General features: G+C 41.1%; 1 long non-coding RNA gene across 1 annotated transcript; it reads left to right on the forward strand.

Annotated features, from left to right (window-relative positions):
* The first annotated feature begins 17,025 nt into the window (after window positions 1–17,025).
* LOC115144537 (uncharacterized) lies at window positions 17,026–19,891 on the forward strand. The gene is made up of 3 exons (XR_003865828.2): window positions 17,026–17,275; window positions 17,576–17,640; window positions 18,106–19,891. It is a non-coding gene; the product is annotated as an uncharacterized LOC115144537 (long non-coding RNA).
* Window positions 19,892–20,281: the final 390 nt, after the last annotated feature.

The following is a 20,281-nucleotide window of genomic DNA, read 5'->3' on the forward strand; positions in this document are numbered from 1 at the left end:
TGGCACTCCGGTACCACTTGCAGTGCGGTCCCCTTAGCAGCTTTTGTTTGTGATGCTGTTTAGAATTTCCGAGGTATTTCCTACAGGTAGAAGAGCCAAGCGCCTGCTACTGTTGCCAATGTTTTTGTTGTTTTTTTTAGCAATGATGCGTGTAACTTTTTAAATAATGCACTTTTTTATAATGAAAATATAAAGCTATTAAATGTGTAATTTAGTGTAATTAACACTCTAAACCTCATTTACAATGTCCAAAACAATAATATTACCTTACCAAAATAAGATACATGACAATGCGGGCCAAAAAAAACAATTAATCTTCATCGTTCATTGAAGTTGATGTATTTAAACAAAGCCTAAAGGAGTGTGTGTCCCCACAGGCGTGGAAGGAAGCTAAAGTAATTCCGCTACCTAAAACTAGCAAAGCTTTGCTGGCTCTAACAGCCGTCAAATCAGCTTGCTGCCTGTTCTTAAAAAACGGATGGAGAGAATTGTGTTTGAACAAATACAATGCTATTTTTTTAAGAACACATGAACAACTGACTTTTAGCATGCATGTAGGGAAGGGCACCCAAATTGTACTGCACTGACTCAGATGACTGATGATTGGCTGATATAAATTGAAAATAAAGATGATTGTTGGAGCTGTATTGTTAGATTTCAGTGCAGCATTTGATGTTCTTGATCATTTGTTATTGGAAAAAAACTCACTTATGGCTTTACCATATTATGACCTCACCATGTTATGACCTGTCATCACATGGTGAGAGTTACTTATCCAATAAAACTCAGTATTATTAAATGGAAGCTTCTCTAACATTAGATATGTATTGTGCAGTATCCCTCAGGGCAGTTGCCTTGGGCTATTACTCTTCTCTATTTTTACAAATGATTTGCCACTTGTCTTACAAGAAGCTAAAATGACTGCACACTCTACACATACAGTGGCTTGCAAAAGTACTCACGCCCCTTGGCATTTTTCCTATTTTGTTGCTTTACAGCCTGGAATTAAAATATATTTTGGGGAGGTTTGTATCATTTGATTTACACAACATGCCACCCACTTTGAAGATGGAAACTATTTTTTATTGTGAAGCAAACAAGAAATAAGACAAAAAAATTAGAACTTGAGCGTGCATAACTGTCCCCCCCAAAGTCAATACTTTGTAGAGTCACATTTTGCAGCAATTACAGCTGCAAGTATCTTGGGATATGTCTCTATAAGCTTGGCACATCTAGCCACTGGGACTTTTGCCCATTCTTCAAGGCAAAACTGCTCTAGCTCCTTCAAGTTGGATGGGTTACACTGGTGTACAGCATTCTTTAAGTCATACAACAGATTCTCAATTGGATTGAGGTCAGGGCTTTGACTAGGCTATATTCCAGATATTTAAATGTTCCCCTTTAAAACCACTCGAGTGTTGCTTTAGCAGTATGCTTAAGGTCATTGTCCTGCTGGAAGGTGAACCTCCGTCCCAGTCTCAAATCTCTGGAAGACTGAAACCTGTTTCCCCTCAAGAATTTCCCTGTATTTAGCACCATCCATCATTCCTTCAATTCTGACCAGTTTCCCAGTCTCTGCCGATAGAAAAACATCCTCATGCTGCCACCACCATGCTTCACTGTGGGGATGGTGTTCTCAGGGTGATGAGAGGTGTTGGATTTGCGCCAGACACAGCATTTTCCTTTTAGTCTCATCTGACCAGAGTACAGTCTTCCATATGTTTGGGGAGTCTCCCACATGCCTTTTGGCAAACACCAAATGTGTGTTGCTTATTTTTTTTCTTTAAGCAATGGCTTTTTTCTGGCCACTCTTCCATAAAGCCCAGCTCTGTGGAGTGTACGGCTTAAAGTGGTCCTATGGACAGATACTCCAATATCTGCTGTGGAGTTTTATAGCTCCTTTAGGGTTGTCTTTGGTCTCTTTGTTGCCTCTGATGTGTGTGTGTGTGTGTGTGCAAAAAAGTATTTAGTCAGCCACCAATTGTGCAAGTTCTCCCACTTAAAAAGATGAGAGAGGCCTGTAATTTTCATCAGAGGTACACTTCAACTATGACAGACAAAATAGGGGAAAAAATCCAGAAAATCACATTGTAGGATTCTTTATGAATTTATTTGCAAATTATGGTGGAAAATAAGTATTTTCTGCAATGCTCTGCCACCAGAGGTTACTCAGTTATGTATAGAGCCATGTCATACTGCAATGCTCTGCCACCAGAGGTTACTCAGGCAAAAAGCAAGTTTACCTTTAAAAAAACATATTGTATCACAGCGCTTCTCTTTCTAAAGATCGAATATAACTGTATGTAAGAATATGTATAAATTAAGTGTGGAAATAGTATTTTGCTGTCTCGTTGTCTTTCATATAACTCATTAAATGTTTTATTTAAATATCATATCTTAAGTTGTTCTTGTCTATCACTGTTCTGTACTTTGTCATATATTTGTACATTTCATTTGGACCCCAGGAAGATTAGCTACTGCATGTGGAGTAGCTAATGGGGATCCTAATAAACTAAACTGCTGCTGCTCAGTTATACTAAACAAAAATCTAGAAACACAACAACTTCACTGATTTCCTTAAGTAAAATGAATTAAAATTAATTTGAATTCAAATTAATTTAGGCCCTAATCTGACTGGGAATACAGATATGAATATGTTGGTCAGAGATAAAGTTTAAAAATAGGTAGGGGCGTGGATCACAAAACCAGTCAATATCTGGTGTGACCCCTATTTGCTTCATGCAGAGCAACACATATCTATCGCATAGAGTTGATCAGGCTATTGATTGTGGCCTGTCGAAGGTTGTCCCACTCTTGATGTCTGCGCGAAGTTTGCTGGATATTGGCGGGAACTGGAACACGCTGTCATACACGTCGATTCAGAGCATCCCAAACATGCTCAATGGGTGACATGTCTGGTGAGTATGCAGTCCATGGAAGAACTGAGTCAGCTTACAGGAATTGTGTACAGATCCTTGCGACATGGGGTCGTGCATTATTTAAATGTTTTAATTTTATTTCACCTTTATTTAACCAGGTAGGCTAGTTGAGAACAAGTTCTCATTTACAACTGCGACCTGGCCAAGATAAAGCAAAGCAGTGTGACACAGACAACAACACAGAGTTACACTATACACTACTAGTTACATTATCATGCTGAAACATGAGGGGATGGCTGTGGATGAATGGGATGACAATGGGCCTCAGGATCTCATCACGGTATCCCTGTGCATTCAAATTTCCATCGATAAAATGTAATTGTGTCATCTTGAGTGAGGTTATAGATTATATTCTGTCACAAATGGTTTATTGTATTATTTTTCACACAATTTTTGTTTTTCCTTGGTACATAAGACATATTTAAATATGTTACATTGTCAATAGATATCGCTTTCCTACCCCCTCCTCCAGGTTTGGTGTATGGACCAACCAGACCCTCAAGACTTCCATGGGCAAGTCCCTTGATTGGTACCAGGAAGGGTGGGAGAACAACCTGAAGGTAATTATCTTTGCACACAACAGCAGCATCCAGGCCGAGTACAGACGGGAGTCGCAGCTGTTGACGGAGGTAAACAATGCAATTGTATATACAATTATAGCATATACTGTAGTCTTTCAAATTTGTGATTGACTTAGTGTTGTCTGTCTATTGCTATTTTTGTATAACGTAACTTTCAGATCACTGAAACCCCACCTGATGTGGTGGAAGTTGTCGAACCAGATCAGAAGGCCATAGAGGACCACCTTCAGGACCACCTTCAGGCACAGACTGAGAAGGATGTGGAGGTTTTTGACCAGGTAAAAATAATTGTCCGCTGTTAATTTAAAATCAGTTTTGTTGTGTTTTTTTACATTCGATAAAAGCAGAGACTCAGAGCTACAAAATGATATATCATACACAACAGTTGATGAACATTGGGAAAGTAATTTAGCTTTCAAAGTTTATAAACTTGTAAACTCACTTTTGAGAAAATGGTCTTTGAATATTTTGGTACTACTACTGGAGAACCCTTCATTGTCTAGACCCATTCAGCATAATTCACACCCTCTTAAGCCTAAAACCCACCCATTTCTTCAAGGCTTGACCAGAGCGTTCCGTGCTAACAGAAGTCAAGCACCAAGCTAACTTGCTAGCTACTTCCAGACACAAATGAGAGAACAGCTCACTGAATATTACTCGCCCTAGCAGAGCTGGTTAGGCTATCATGTTATCTAGAACGTTGGTGACTTCTACTGTGCTGTCAGATTGTCCGTTCGTGTATTCAAAACGTTTCGATCTCAGAGCGTTCAGAGCGCACACCGGACGCTCTGGCCAATGAGTAGGGCTGATCGAACGTTCTGAACTCACAACGGCAGTCAAGCACCCAAGCTAACTGGTTAATATTGGCTAGCTTGCTAGCTACTTCCAGACACATAATGAGAGAACACCCCACTCTGACCATTTTACTCACCCTAGCAGAGCTGGTTAGGCTGTTTTAATGTTATCCAGAGCATTGGTGACTGTAACTATGCAGCTGGCAAGAATGTAATTACGCTTTTTTGCCGAGTCTATTGACACCGGTCATGTTCAACGGCTGTTGAGCGTTCGTAAATTCATCAGTTATTCTGCGCGGAGTAGATGGCTAGACTGAATTTACAAACACACCCAAAATGGTTACATGCATAGTGGAGTCTTTTGTTAAGACGTAGCTAGCTAAACACTGGACCATAATCCCAACTCATGACGTTACTATACTGCATGAATCTGCAGGTAGCTAACCAACCATATTCAATGTTAGCTAGCTAACATTAGGCTATAACTAGCCAGCTAAGCAAATGGCTCTTTCAATCAAAATTAGAAATGTGTAATATCTGAAAATGTAGCTAGCTAGAATATCTTACCCTTATAGATCATTCATGGTTGGACGTGTCTCCTGTTGGATGCCATGGTTGCCAATAGTTTAACGATGTAATTCTAGACAGGTGTTTTCTCCATCTCCTTAGCTATCATACTCGAATTCCACAGATTTCAAAACTATTTCCTCCAGAAAGTGGAGAGCAACACTACACAATAATAAATTTTAAAAAGCAGGATTACCTAGACATACTGACCAGCTCAATTAGACATAAGCATGCTATATGGCAGACCAATCCAAACCCATCTCTCGGCATGTCTAGCCCACTCACTACCTCAGCCAATAATGGCTAGTGGGAAGGTTGCTGACTTTTTCTGTGGCTTAACCAACTAGGATTATAATTTAACAAATGTATTCGTATTTACAGATGGCACATGAAAGTTCACATGTTCAAGAAGTTATTTCAGCCAAAAAATGCATTTTGATTTTTTTTTAAACGGCTCTCCTGTGAAATAGTGACCCGTGACATACACCTAGTTTCCTGAAACATTTGAGAAAGCAAGAAATGATAGTTATGCTAAGCTTATGAGAATGTACCTCTTCAATTTACCTCTTCAAATGACTTTAGGACCATCGGCTGTCTGAGCCCCCCCAGGAGGTAACCCATCCACCAGAACCAGTGAGCTGGTTCTGAGCAGAGAAGGACCAGAGAAGGTGAAAATCTATAGTTGTGAATGGGCTTCCTGGACGGACGACACAAAAAACAAGCGGCCGCTTGTTAAGACGATCAACTGAGTTCTTACCTATAGTAATAGAGTTCTTGTGTGGTCCGCTCTAGGATCCTGTTTTCAGAGGTAGGTCACAATTGGTCTCTCCAAATTTGACAAACCAAACCAAATATTGGGAGCTTATGAGTTCAATGAAATGCATGCAAAATATTGGGGATATAATAAGAAGCTTTTGAGGGCTGAAAATATGAATATAAGTATAGTAATTGGTGTGTGGCCATTGGAGAGGTTGAGTTGTGTGCTTCATCTGTCTGGACTGGCTCAGTTGAATGGGGTTATTCATCTGATTTGTTTAGACGGTTCATCTGACCAGTTGTTCAGTCTAAGTTGTGACTATGTTGTCTGATTTTTTTTATGGCCGGGATGTGTTTGATTAGACCTGTGTGAGTTGTGAACAAACACAGCCCATTTGTCTGATTCAATTGGTCCTTGTCAGCGGGTCTTTCAATTCATCCGGCTCACGCAGTCGCTCAGCTGGGGTGGGGGATCAGACAGAGGAAAATAACATGGATATAAATAGGAGAGAATAGGGCTTGAACAGATCATAATAAGTCATGTACCAGTCTCCATTTGTTTACCATCTGCTTAAGGGCAATTAATGACATCTTGGGGGACAATGTGTGAGGGTTAGGAACTTCTGCATCCCAGTCCAGTGCTAAGTACTTTACAGTGATTGATCTATGTGGAGAAAAAAAATTGTGTGCCCATGGCGGACGAGTGCAGACATTTGTTTGCGTTTACATACAGAAAACAACAATTTACTTATACTCGGATTCTACAGGGATTTAAGTACTCTCCTCGTTTATTCAATCAAGTGCTGAGAGCACATTTGGAAGATTTGGTGCAACGTTGATTCAATATGTGGATGACTTAATAATCTGTTCTCCCTCTCTAGAACAGTGTTAAACAGACTCCATGAAAGTGCCAGAGGGAGGACATAATATCTCAAAGACAAAACGTCAATACTGCCAGCTTAAGGTTGAGTACCTAGGAAGAACCATAGCTCATGGAACCAAGGCAATAGCACCAGGACAGCTGGAAGGAATCAGTGACGCACCATTGCCACAAACAGTAGCTCAAATTATGACCTTTTTAGGGATGACTGGATTTAGCTCAGACTGGATAGAAGAATATGTAGTTAAAACAGCCCCTTTATGAGAGATAATGAAAGAAGCAGGATAACTTGATCTCGGGGCTAAACTAGACTGGAACAATGATGCTCTGGGTGCATTTGAAACATTAAAAAATAAATGCAGACAGCACCAGCCTTAGCGGCCCCAGACTACACAAAGCCATTTTTGTTTTATTTAGCAAACAGGTGCGATGGTTATGCAGCAGCAGTACTTATGCAGGAAACGTGTAGTGGAAGGCGGAAGCAACCCATTGCTTACTACAGTACTAAACTGGACCATGTTGCCCAGGGATATCATCCTTGCTTTCAGGGAGTGGCAGCATTGCAGTACACGTATGATGAAGCATCAACCATAACTATGGGATATCCAGTAACACTCCTCACTCACACCATAAAACAGTAGAGTTGATAATACACATTTTCCCTGTTCTAACCAATGCAAGAACTTTACAAAACAGGACCCTACTAAATTATCCAGATGTTTCTTTTAAACAATGTAATACAGTAAATCCAGCTGAAAGAAATCCATTGGAATTGAAAGGAACAGCACATGATTGTGTCGCAGTATCGCTAACATTTACCAAACTAAGACCAGATCTTGAGTCTACGCCTTTTCTGGACATGGAGTATGCCACTTATTTGGAGCAATGTGGAAACAAAGCAAGGCTACTGGTCACCATACCTACAGGCAATGGTGGATGAGGCATTGGCAAAATGTGAGATATGTGCGCAAAACAATGTACGAAAAGGGATAACCACACCCATAGGCCATATACCAGTCCCAGAAGGACCATTCCGACACCTAGTAATGGACTGTGTGGATATGATAAGGATGGTAAATGGCAAGAGATACATGCTAGTTATCATAGACAGATTCAGCATATGGGTAGAAGCAGTACCGTCAGCAGATCAGGGATCAGGAACAGTCATACAATTCTTAACCAGAGAAGTAATACCCAGGTTTGGAATACCAACAGAAATTAGTTCAGACAATGGATTAGCAATTATTCAATAGACAGTAAAACAGATAATACCGCAGCTAAGGATTAAGCAAAGGCTGGGATGTGTTTATCACCCCCAGTCACAAGAAATGGTAGAAAGGATAAATGGAACCCTTAAGGCTAAGATAAATAAGATTTGTGCTGGTGCAAGGCTTAATTGGGTGGATGCACTACCACTTGCTCTAATGAGGTATCGCATGCAAACTAACAGAATTACGCATCTAACACCGCATGAAGTGCTAACAGATCGACCTATGCCAGTGCCCTATAAAGGACCCCCATTAGAACAATTAGAAATGGAATTAAAAGCATATGAGACAACTGCCATTCATAAAGTTATCTATCTCCAGGAAAAAGGGCGAGAACCTGAACCAGGACCAAAGGTTCCCTGTCAAGTGATGCCAGGAGATCGGGTCTACGTCCGTGTGATCCGAAGGAACTGGAACGAGCCAAGGCGAGAGGGTCCCTACAAGGTGGTCTTAGCAACACAAACAGCCGTCCAGGTGGAAGGAAGCACCACGTGGTACCATCTAAACCACTGCACCAAAGCTCCAAGGGTGATTGAATGACCATTGAGCCTGGAGGAAACAGAAGGAGAAAAGGATCATGGTGCAACTCCCAATAGTCAACAGATACACCTGCCTGAAGATCCGGAGAGTTCAGGGATGGGGAGGAGTGACATGCCTGTTGCTCCTGATGACACACCTCCTCTGGCAGATACCCCGGACGGAGGCGCTGGGGGAACATCGACAGGTGTATGGGGAGGAAATTTCCCTACCATCGACTTCTCTGCCCTCACATAGTCTGTCTGACAGACAGTGGAAATCAAAACAACTGAAGAGTGGTAAAAAAAAGCCTTCACAGCAACAGCAGCAAACCTAGGAAACATGGTAATAGATCCACTTACAGTGGGGCAAAAAAGTATTTAGTCAGCCACCAATTGTGCAAGATCTCCCACTTAAAAAGATCAGAGAGGCCTGTAATTTTCATCATAGGTACACTTCAACTATGACAGACAAAATGAGGAGAAAAAAAATCCAGAAAATCACATTGTAGGATTTTTCATGAATTTATTTGCAAATTATGGTGGAAAATAAGTATTAGGTTGATTCAACAGATAACTATCATTAAATGGAATCCCAGTAATGCTAAGCCACAAAGTACAAAACATAGAGAAAGGAGTGAATATAAGTCTGACCCCAAGGTCTATTTAGATGCAATAGGACAACCTAGAGGAATCCCCAGGGAATACAAAGCAAGAGATGAGTTAAGTCAGGATTTGAATCAATATTTCTTTGGATAACACCAAACAAAAACCTAGAATGGATAAATTACATTTACTATAACCAACAAAGATTCATTAACTATACAGATTCTGCATTGACCGCTTTGGGAGAACAAGTACAGGCCACCAGCAAAATGACATGGCCGAACAGGCAAGCTTTAAATTGGCTCTTGGCAGAGAAAGGTGGGGTTTGTGTTATGTTTGGAGATGAATGCTGAACCTTCATCCCCAATAACACTGCACCAGATGGTTCATTTACTAAAGCAATGACCAAGCTGAAAGGACTACGACAGGAAGTAAAGGACAATGCTGGACATGATTCCCATGCCTGGGACTGGTTGGACTCAACCCTGGGAAAATGGGGTGCAATGTTTACAAAAATGGTAATCGTGATAGGCATAGCACTGGTGGTGATGGGTGTTGTATTCTGTTATGTTTTACCTTTACTGAAATCTCTCCTCATCCAAACCACAGTAAAACAGATGTCTGTACAAACTGTCATTACAGTACCCTGTTTTTGGAGCTCCTGGACAATACACTGACTAAAGTGGAAAACCATGCAATACTAAAAAGGTGGACTGTTGGACTGTCCATTTGGAAATCCTGAATGCCTATGAGGTGTAGCTCCAGGGGGAGGATGGGGTTGTTGTACCTATCAAGAACGACATCAATTGTTATAGAATGTAATAGATGTTGAACTTCCTGACATATATCCAGGATAATGAGAATCCTGATCGCAGGTTTTAACCAATACCAGACTATGTCAGGATAATGAGGATCCTGATTGCAGGTTTTAACCAATACCAGACTATGTCAGGATAATGAGGATCCTGATTGCAGGTTTTAACCAATACCAGACTATGTCAGGATAATGAGGATCCTGATTGCAGGTTTTAACCAATACCAGACTGTGTCAGGATAATGAGGATCCTGATCGCAGGTTTTAACCAATACCAGACTATGTCAGGATAATGAGGATCCTGATCGCAGGTTTTAACCAATACCAGACTGTGTCAGGATAATGAGGATCCTGATCGCAGGTTTTAACCAATACCAGACTATGTCAGGATAATGAGGATCCTGATCGCAGGTTTTAACCAATACCAGACTATGTCAGGATAATGAGGATCCTGATCGCAGGTTTTAACCAATACCAGACTATGTCATGATAATGAGGATCCTGATCGCAAGTTTTAACCAATACCAGACTATGTCAGGATAATGAGGATCCTGATCGCAGGTTTTAACCAATACCAGACTGTGTCAGGATAATGAGGATCCTGATCGCAGGTTTTAACCAATACCAGACTATGTCAGGATAATGAGGATCCTGATCGCAAGTTTTAACCAATACCAGACTATGTCAGGATAATGAGGATCCTGATCGCAGGTTTTAACCAATACCAGACTATGTCAGGATAATGAGGATCCTGATCGCAGGTTTTAACCAATACCAGACTGTGTCAGGATAATGAGGATCCTGATCGCAGGTTTTAACCAATACCAGACTGTGTCAGGATAATGAGGATCCTGATCGCAGGTTTTAACCAATACCAGACTGTGTCAGGATAATGAGGATCCTGATCGCAGGTTTTAACCAATACCAGACTGTGTCAGGATAATGAGGATCCTGATCGCAGGTTTTAACCAATACCAGACTGTGTCAGGATAATGAGGATCCTGATCGCAGGTTTTAACCAATACCAGACTGTGTCAGGATAATGAGGATCCTGATCGCAGGTTTTAACCAAAGCCAGACTGTGTCAGGATAATGAGGATCCTGATCGCAGGTTTTAACCAATACCAGACTGTCAGGATAATGAGGATCCTAATCGCAGGTTTTAACCAAAGCCAGACTGTGTCAGGATAATGAGGATCCTGATTGCAGGTTTTAACCAATACCAGACTATGTCAGGATAATGAGGATCCTAATCGCAGGTTTTAACCAAAGCCAGACTGTGTCAGGATAATGAGGATCCTGATTGCAGGTTTTAACCAAAGCCAGACTGTGTCAGGATAATGAGGATCCTGATTGCAGGTTTTAACCAATACCAGACTGTGTCAGGATAATGAGGATCCTGATCGCAGGTTTTAACCATTGATAGTAGTGTTCTAAAGACTGAAGAGAAGGAGATGGACATTATATCATCCTATTGAATCTTTGAATGTGCATTATATCAAAGGGGTGTTTTCCCATTGTGTTGGGGTTAAGAGTGTGATGAGTGAATTTGGATGATACAATTAATGAAGTTAAACCTTCTGATTATATGTTCTCCTAGATATATAAGTGACATAGGGTTGTCCGGATACGAGAGTGTCCTTAATCCTCTCACATGTTTATTCGTTATTGACTAAATAGTTGTTATAAAGGTGTCTGTGAGGGGGGCATATGTTTAGGTGGCATATTCAGAACAAATGTATAATATATTTTGTGGAGTGTTTTAGTAATTATGATGTTTTTATTTTCCTTTACTTAGACTCTCGGGCTAGACTGGGATGTGCATGTTTTTCAACTGTTTGGAGAAGGATAATTGGCTTGAGGAGGGATCTTATTCTTCTTTCTAGCTCTGTGAGGGGACTTGTACGGAGTTGGATTTTGGGGTCGGGGGCTGTTTAGCCCCAGAGGAGAGATATGTTGTGAATTTTTCAGTACATATGTGGCAATTATTTATTTCAGAAGGAGCTCTGGGTCATTAGACACCATTATACCTGGTTACACCTCTTGTTTTTTTTCCCAGAACAGGGGTGTCCCTTTCAGAGGAGTTAGGAGGACATGTATTGGTTATTCCTGTAGAGTGCTAAGGTCTGTTGCTATGGTCCTACATGCATGAAACTATTTCTGTGACTCTACAGGTTGCATGTCCTAATATGAAGGCAATATGATAACGGTGGCTAAATGCCAGAGGTGATGAGCCATTAAGAGGAGTTACTATGAGGACGAAGTAAGGAGGACAAATGAATAAGTAGCTTGTGCCAAGATTGGAAAGGGAGTTACTTCATGAATTAGCCTGGCGTTTGTTATATTGATTAATAAAAGTCTATTTGAACACACATGCTCCGCTATTTGAAAATTGTTATTGACTGAATGACACTCCTACCCTGTTCCCTTTAACTCTGCTCCTGTTCTCCAGGACCTAGGGGTTCTACCCAACACCCAGATCCACCTGATGTCCTCCATTACCTGTTCCCTTTAACTCTGCTCCTGTTCTCCAGGACCTAGGGGTTCTACCCAACACCCAGATCCACCTGATGTCCTCCATTACCTGTTCCCTTTAACTCTGCTCCTGTTCTCCAGGACCGAGGGGTTCTACCCAACACCCAGATCCACCTGATGTCCTCCATTACCTGTTCTCCAGGACCTAGGGGTTCTGCCCAACACCTAGACATGGATCCACCTGATGTCCTCCATTACCTGTTCTCCAGGACCTAGAGGTTCTGCCCAACACCTAGACATGGATCCACCTGATGTCCTCCATTACCTGTTCTCCAGGACCTAGGGGTTCTGCCCAACACCTAGACATGGATCCACCTGATGTCCTCCATTACCTGTTCTCCAGGACCTAGGGGTTCTGCCTAACACCCAGATGTGGATCCACCTGATGTCCTCCATTACCTGGGGCAGCAGGGTAGCCTAGTGGTTAGAGCATTGGACTAGTGACTGAAAGGTTGCAAGTTTAAATCCCCGAGCTGACAAGGTACAAAATCGGTCGTTCTGCCCCTGAACAGGCAGTTAAACCCACTGTTCCTAGGCAGTCATTGAAAATAAGAATTTGTTCTTAACTGACTTGCCTAGTAAAATAAAGGTAAAATAAAAATTAAAAATTACCTGTTCTCCAGGACCTAGGGGGTTCTGCCCAACACCCAGATGTGGATCCACCTGATGTACTCCATTACCTGTTCTCCAGGACGTAGGGGTTCTACCTAACACCCAGACCAGGATCCACCTGATGTCCTCCATTACCTGTTCTCCAGGACCGAGGGGTTCTACCCAACACCCAGATCCACCTGATGTCCTCCATTACCTGTTCTCCAGGACCATGGGGTTCTACCCAACACCCAGATGTGGATCCACCTGATGTCCTCCATTACCTGTTCTCCAGGACCTAGGGGTTCTGCCCAATACCTAGACATGGATCCACCTGATGTCCTCCATTACCTGTTCCCTTTAACTCTGCCCCTGTTCTTCAGGACCTGGGGTTCTGCCCAACACCCAGACTTGGATCCACCTGATGTCCTCCATTACCTGTTCTCCAGGACCTAGGGGTTCTGCCTAACACCCAGATGTGGATCAACCTGATGTCCTCCATTACCTGTTCTCCAGGACCATGGGGTTCTACCCAACACCTAGATGTGGATCCACCTGATGTCCTCCATTACCCGTTCTCCAGGACCTAGGGGTTCTGCCCAACACCCAGACGTGGATCCACCTGATGTCCTCCATTACCTGTTCTCCAGGACCTAGAGGTTCTGCCCAACACCTAGACATGGATCCACCTGATGTCCTCCATTACCTTTTCTCCAGGACCTAGGGGTTCCATAGAGACATCAGAGATTGTAACATGGCTCTCTAGATATTTTGAGAGCATCCTGTCGGGCTGTATCACAGCCTGGTACTGCAACTGCTCCCCCCTAAACCGCAAGGCTCTCCAGAGGGTGGAGAACGCATCACCGGTGGCAAACTACCTGCCCTCCAGGACAACTATAGCACCCGATGTCACAGGAAGGCAAAAAAGATCAAGGACAACAACCACCTGAGCCACTGCCTGTTCACCCCGCTTCCATCCAGAAGGCGAGGTCAGTATAGGTGCATCAAAGCTGGGACAGAGAGACTGAAGAACAGCTTCCATCCCAAGGAAATCAGACTGTTAAACAGCAATCACTAACTCAGAGAGGCTGCTGCCTACAGAGACTTAATCACTGGCCACTTTAACAAATGGATCACTAGTCACTTTAAGCAATGCCACTTTAAATAATGCCAATTTAATATGTTTACATATCTTACATTACCCATATGATATGCGTATACTGTATTTTATACCATTTATTGCACCTTGCACCTATGCCGCTCAGACATCGCTCATCCATTTATATGTACATATTCTCATTCACCCCTTTTAGATGTGTGTATTAGGTAGTTGTTGGGGAATTGTTACATTACTTGTTAGATATTACTGCACTGTCGGAACCAGAAGCACAAGCATTTTGCTACACTCGCATTAACATCTGCTAACCATGTGTATGTGACAAAATATGATTTGATTTGTCCTGATGAAAAACAAAATTATAGGACTAAGAGCAAACCAGATGAGATGGCGTATCGCTGTGAATGATGTGGTAGCCATACACCATCACACCACCTCCATGCTTCACGGTGGGAACCACACATCCGTTTACCTACTCTGCTTCTCACAAAGACACGGCGGTTGGAACCAAACATCTCAAATTTGGACTCATTAGACCAAAAGGACAGATTTCAACATGTCTAGTGTCCATTGCTCGTGTTTCTTGGCACAAGCAAGTCTCTTCTTATTATTGGTGTACCTTAGCAGTGGTTTCTTTGCAGCAATTCGACCATGAAGGCCTGATTCACGCAGTCTCCTCTGAACAGTTGATGTTGAAATGTGTATGTTACTTGAACTCTGAAGCATTTATTTTTGCTGCAGTTTCTGAGCCTGGTAACTCTAATGAACTTATCCTCCGCAGCAGAGGTAACTCTGGGTCTTCCTTTCCTGTGGCGGTCCTCATGAGAGCCAGTTTCATCATAGGGCTTGATTTTTAGCGACTGCACTTCAAGAAACTTTCAAAGTTCTTGAAATTTTCCACATTGACTGACTTTGTGTTAAAGTAATGATGGACTGTCATTTCTCTTTGCTTACTTGAGCTGTTCTTGCCATAATATGGACTTGGTCTTTTAACAAATAGTGCTATCTTCTGTATACCACTCCTACCTTGTCACAACACAACTGATTGGTTCAAATGCATTAAGAAGGAAAGACATTGCACACCTGTTAATCAAAATGCATTTCAGGTGACTACGTCATGAAGCTGGTTGAGAGAATGCCAAGAGTTTGCAAAGCTACTTCGAACCATCTAAAATATATTTTGATTTGCTTAACACTTTTTTGGTTACTATGTGTTATTTCATAGTTCTGATGTCTTCACTATTATTCTACAATGCAGAAAATAGAAAAATAAAGAAAAACCCTGGAATGAGAAAGTGTGTCCAAACTTTTGACTGGTACTGTATGTAATGGGGAATTGATCAAAATAAACAAAAGGCAAACAATTCACACAATGAAACAATGAATGTTTCAGAATTGGCGGGGAGACAGTGGAGCACATTCTGGAGAGAAGGCCATATCTTCGCCACACACCCCATCCCCTTCTTCTTGTCTCAACATTTTAAATTATACTCAAGATACATTATCTTCACACATATTAGATGCATTTCACTGACAGCTGCAACTCAATCAGCTAGGCCTATTGCCACGCACGCTGTCCAAATTGCTGGCTTCCCAAATAGGCATAGGCCTCTTCTTCACTTGTGATTTGAAACAATCCACAGCTTTAAAAAATAAATAAATAAATAAATAAATAAAAAGCTATTGATCCTCTGTGGCCAAGTCAAGCTCTTTGGTAAAATATTTTGAATGGTTTTATTTAGACAGGAGGAATTATATAATTTCGGCAAAACATCAATTTACTTTAGGGGAAGCCAGCATCCTAATTGGCAAGTGGCTAAAACCAGAGATCTGTATATAATGACGAGATGCTCATGTCTCTGCCCTAACAATGCAAGTCGTTGTCCCAAAGGTCTGCTTATTATTATAATGCATAAGGCTTATTCAGGACAGATTTTGGCGAGTGTAAGCCCCCTCGCTGCGCCTCTTTCTCTCTGCTGAAATTAGTGAGCGAAACACAACCCCTCGGTCTTACTATATGTAGCCCATGTATCTGATGCTGTCAGGCCAGAAAATCAGATACATGGTCTACACATAGGGAGACAGCGGTGCGCTGTTTCGCTTGCTCAGATGCTTTAACATCGGAGATTGAGGAGTCGTTGGCACACAATATTTTTATTTGGACAGGTAAACAGGTATGGTAGGGCCGGCCAGGCCCCAGAGGGTCCACCCATAACGCCTGCCCTGAAAAGATGATCGATAAAACATGGGATTTGTGTCATTTGCTAGGTCTTAGCAGGTGAATCATTCATTTTCTAATGATTATGCTAGCTAGCTATGGCTCCATACAGAAGACAATATAATGAGTAAAAAAAACAGACTGGTCTCAGACTAGACGTAACATAGTAAACTTAAATCCGGGACACTCAAATTAGTATATGTTATGTTTGGCATGGTTACATTTAAGGCAAAAATGAAAGTAGAGTGGGTGGTAGGGGTGGGCGCCTAACGCGAATGTCTAGCAACCCAAAAGGTTGACCTTTCGAATCTCATCATTTTAGCTAATTAACTACTTAGGAACTACTTAGCATATTAGCTAACCCTTCCCCTTAACAGAACCCCTAACCTTAACCCCAAACTCCTAGCGCTAGCCAACATTAGCCACTTAGCTAATGTTAGCAACAACAAATTGGAATTCGTAACATATACGTTTTGCAATTTCTTAACACATTGTACATTTTACAAATTCTGAGCATATTGTACTAAATAGAGTCTCGGATTTAAGTACAAAATAATATAAAATGCTCCGAGACCACATTGGGAAAATGGCCAAAGGATGTTGGCTGAACTGGAATACCAGTGCGAGGCCATTACAAATTAATAGAACCTAAGCAAACTGAGCCTCTGACTGCAGTGAAGCTTAGAATTCCACTTTCCTGAAATGGCACCAAAACATTGGTCCCTTTTCATTTTAGCACGACAATCTGTTCTTAGGACGAAACTGAAAAATCACTTGTGTCGAAACTAAACATCCACACCCCGGTGTCAAGTGTACTTAAGTCTGCGAAATGAGGAAGTAGGAAAGAAACAAACTTCTGACCAAAATATACAAGTTGAAAGAGAGCGACTGTTAGAGGGGAATAAAGCAGTCCAAGAGGTACAGTAACCCACAGAAACACAGGAGAAGAGGAACATGGGGATGTACATGGGTATGGTTCTGTAACAGGTACAAAAACAGAGATAATACATATGAACAGAGCAGGATGAACGTATGCATATCAAATGAGCTACAACAGAGAACAAAAATGGAACAGAACTGCAAAAGCACAATAGGTAAGTATCTAATAACCAGGAATGACATAACAGTACAATAATAACAAAAGCAGAGTTCAAACGTAAACATCTTTCCTAATAGCATACAATGAGGCTATACAAATGGGAAACATAAATAGCAAAGCATTACACTAAATGTAATAGAAACTTCAGCATATAACAAAGTAATAGCTACATAGTGATATACAAAGCCAAGTTAAACAACAATTGACTCTGTGTTCACATATCCCATGTGCATATGTCCACCCACAAACTGGGATAACACTGATCAGCTAAGGCAATATTTACTCCCTTGGATAGTGTGGGTTAGGCTGGCTAGCCAATCAGGACCACAGAGAGACTGCATGGAGAAAGGCTGAGGATGGGTGAGTCAGACAGCACCGGCTCCAGAAAGCAAATAAACAAATGCTCACACAAACAGTCTTAAGGGCTGTAATTACTTACGTATTTCACGGCAAGGTCTACACCTGTTGTATTCACCCCGTGACAAATACAATTTGATTTGATTTATATAGCGTCTATAAACACAGAGATATTTGGCAAAAAAGACAGACATGTCCGTGTAGAATGTCCCCATTGGGAAACAATGGGGCAGCGTCAGAGTTCCCATTGTAATACGGAATTTCTGCCATTTTAAAAGGCTAGCATTTGATAACAGCAAAGCTCGCTGCCTAGCCTTACAAAGATTAAAGTTCTAAGAGCAGTTTATTTATTTAACCAACTAACTATTTATCTACTACCATTTTCCTTTTTAGTGTTTTACATTTTGTGGTATAAACTAGGCTTCTATGGGAGTGTGGCAATAACTTATTTACTTTCATTATTCACAGGTCTGCACTTCTGATTGTTGGCAAACAGGCGGCACCCTTCTGAAAGCGAACTGCTCAGCTCTTTTGAGAGCTATCAGATGAAAATAAACAAAGAGGGGGAAAAAGCAGATTTTCAGTGTGTTTATACAGTTGAAGTCAGAAGTTAACTTAGCCAAATATATTTAAACTCAGTTTTTCACAATTCCTGACATTTAATCCTAGTAAAAAATCCCTGTATTAGGTCAGTTAGGATCACCACGTCATTTTAAGAATGTGAAATGTCAGAATAATAGTTGAGACAATGATTTATTTCAGCTTTTATTTCATTCATCACATTCCCAGTAGGTCAGAAGTTTACATACACTTAATTGGTATTTGGTGGTAGCATTGCCTTTAAATGGTTTAACTTGGGCCAAACGTTTCAGGTAGCCTTCCACAAGCTTCCCACAATAAGTTGGGTGAATTTTGTCCCATTCCTCCTCACAGAGCTGGTGTAACTGAGTCAGGTTTGTAGGCCTCCTTGCTCGCACACGCTTTTTCAGTTCTACCCACACATTTTCTAGGATTGAGGTGAGGGCTTTGTGATGGCCACTACAATAGCTTGACTTTGTTGTCCTTTAAGCCATTTTGACACAACTTTGGAAGTATGCTTGGGTTCATTGTCCATTTGGAAGTTTTAACTTCCCGACTAATGTCTTGAGATGTTGCTTCAATATATCATGATGCCATCTATTTTGTGAAGTGCACCAGGCCCTCCTGGTTCTATTTTTGTTCAGAACAGAGGATATTTCTCAAAAAAAATACAATATTTGTCCCCATGTGCAGTTGTAAACCGTAGTCTGGCTTTTTATGGCGGTTTTGGAGTAGTGGCTTCTTCCTTGCTGAGCAGCCTTTCAGGTTATGTCGATATTGGACTCGTTTTACTGTGGATATAGATACTCTTGTACTTTTTTTTCTGAGGTCTTGGCTGATTTCTTTTGATTTTCCCATGATGTCAAGCAAAGAGGCACTGAGTTTGAAGGTAGGCATTGAAAGACATCCACAGGTACACCTCCAATTGACTCAAATGATGTCAATTAGCCTATCAGAAGCTTCTAAAGCCATGACATCAGTTTCTGGAATTTTCTGAGGTGTTTAAAGGCACAGTCAACTTAGTATATGTAAACTTCTGACCCACTGGAATTGTGATACAGTGAATTAACCTGTGTAAACAATCGTTGGGAAAATTATTTGTGTCATGGACAAAGTAGATGTCCTAACCAATTTGCCAAAACTATAGTTTGTTAACAAGAAAGGTGTGGAGTGATTGCAAAACCAGCTTTAATGACTCCAACCTAAGTGTGTAAACTTAAACTGTATATGTTACTTTGGCAAATAATGTTACCATCTAAAGAGTGTTTTTTAATAATTAACCAAATGTATTGTGTTTTTGTTTTACATGCATGACCATTAGTTTCATTATTTATTGTTATGCTGTAAATTGGTATTTTATGGTTGTAAGCAGTGGGAATTTTAGCATGTAAATCTTGGTGGGGAAAACTCAATTATACCATTTTTTTGATGCATGCCAGCAGAACCACTACACAACATGTTATTTTATTAGGCTTATGTGATTGAAAAGGGAAGGAAAATACAATACAGGATCCACACTCAGACAATATAAAGACAGACGGTGCATTATGCAAACAAAAAAAACAATCCTTGCAATATCAACTGGAATTACATGAGTCTATAACTGAACTTTTTGTTAAAAAAAAACATTATGGGAAGTGTCACTTGCAAACATGGTTACAGACCCAACAACATATATAGTATCCCTTCATGAAGAAAATAATGAGCTAATTATAATACAAAATAAATAAAAGAATGAAATCATTCCAACATTGGCTAAAATGATTAATAAGATACTAATGAAAAGCAACCATTTTGACCAAACAAGAACGAATCATGACGTCAGTGATCGTCAGGTCGGGGCTCTAGAAAGAGGCCCGAGTTCCACACTTGGAATTTAGAGTTGGATGACAATTCAAAATGTATTTTCCAAGTCCGAGCATGTTCTTTCCCGAGTTCCCAGTTGTCTTGAACACACTGAAGCCTGAGATTTCCCAGTTGTTTTGAACGTGGCAGAAGTCATGCTGGATTGACAGCATTGCCAACATATTTAACCATTTCTGGCCCATTGTGTTGCATGTGAACG

This window comes from Oncorhynchus nerka, linkage group LG16, assembly GCF_034236695.1.
Source record: "Oncorhynchus nerka isolate Pitt River linkage group LG16, Oner_Uvic_2.0, whole genome shotgun sequence".
NCBI lineage: Eukaryota > Metazoa > Chordata > Actinopteri > Salmoniformes > Salmonidae > Oncorhynchus > Oncorhynchus nerka.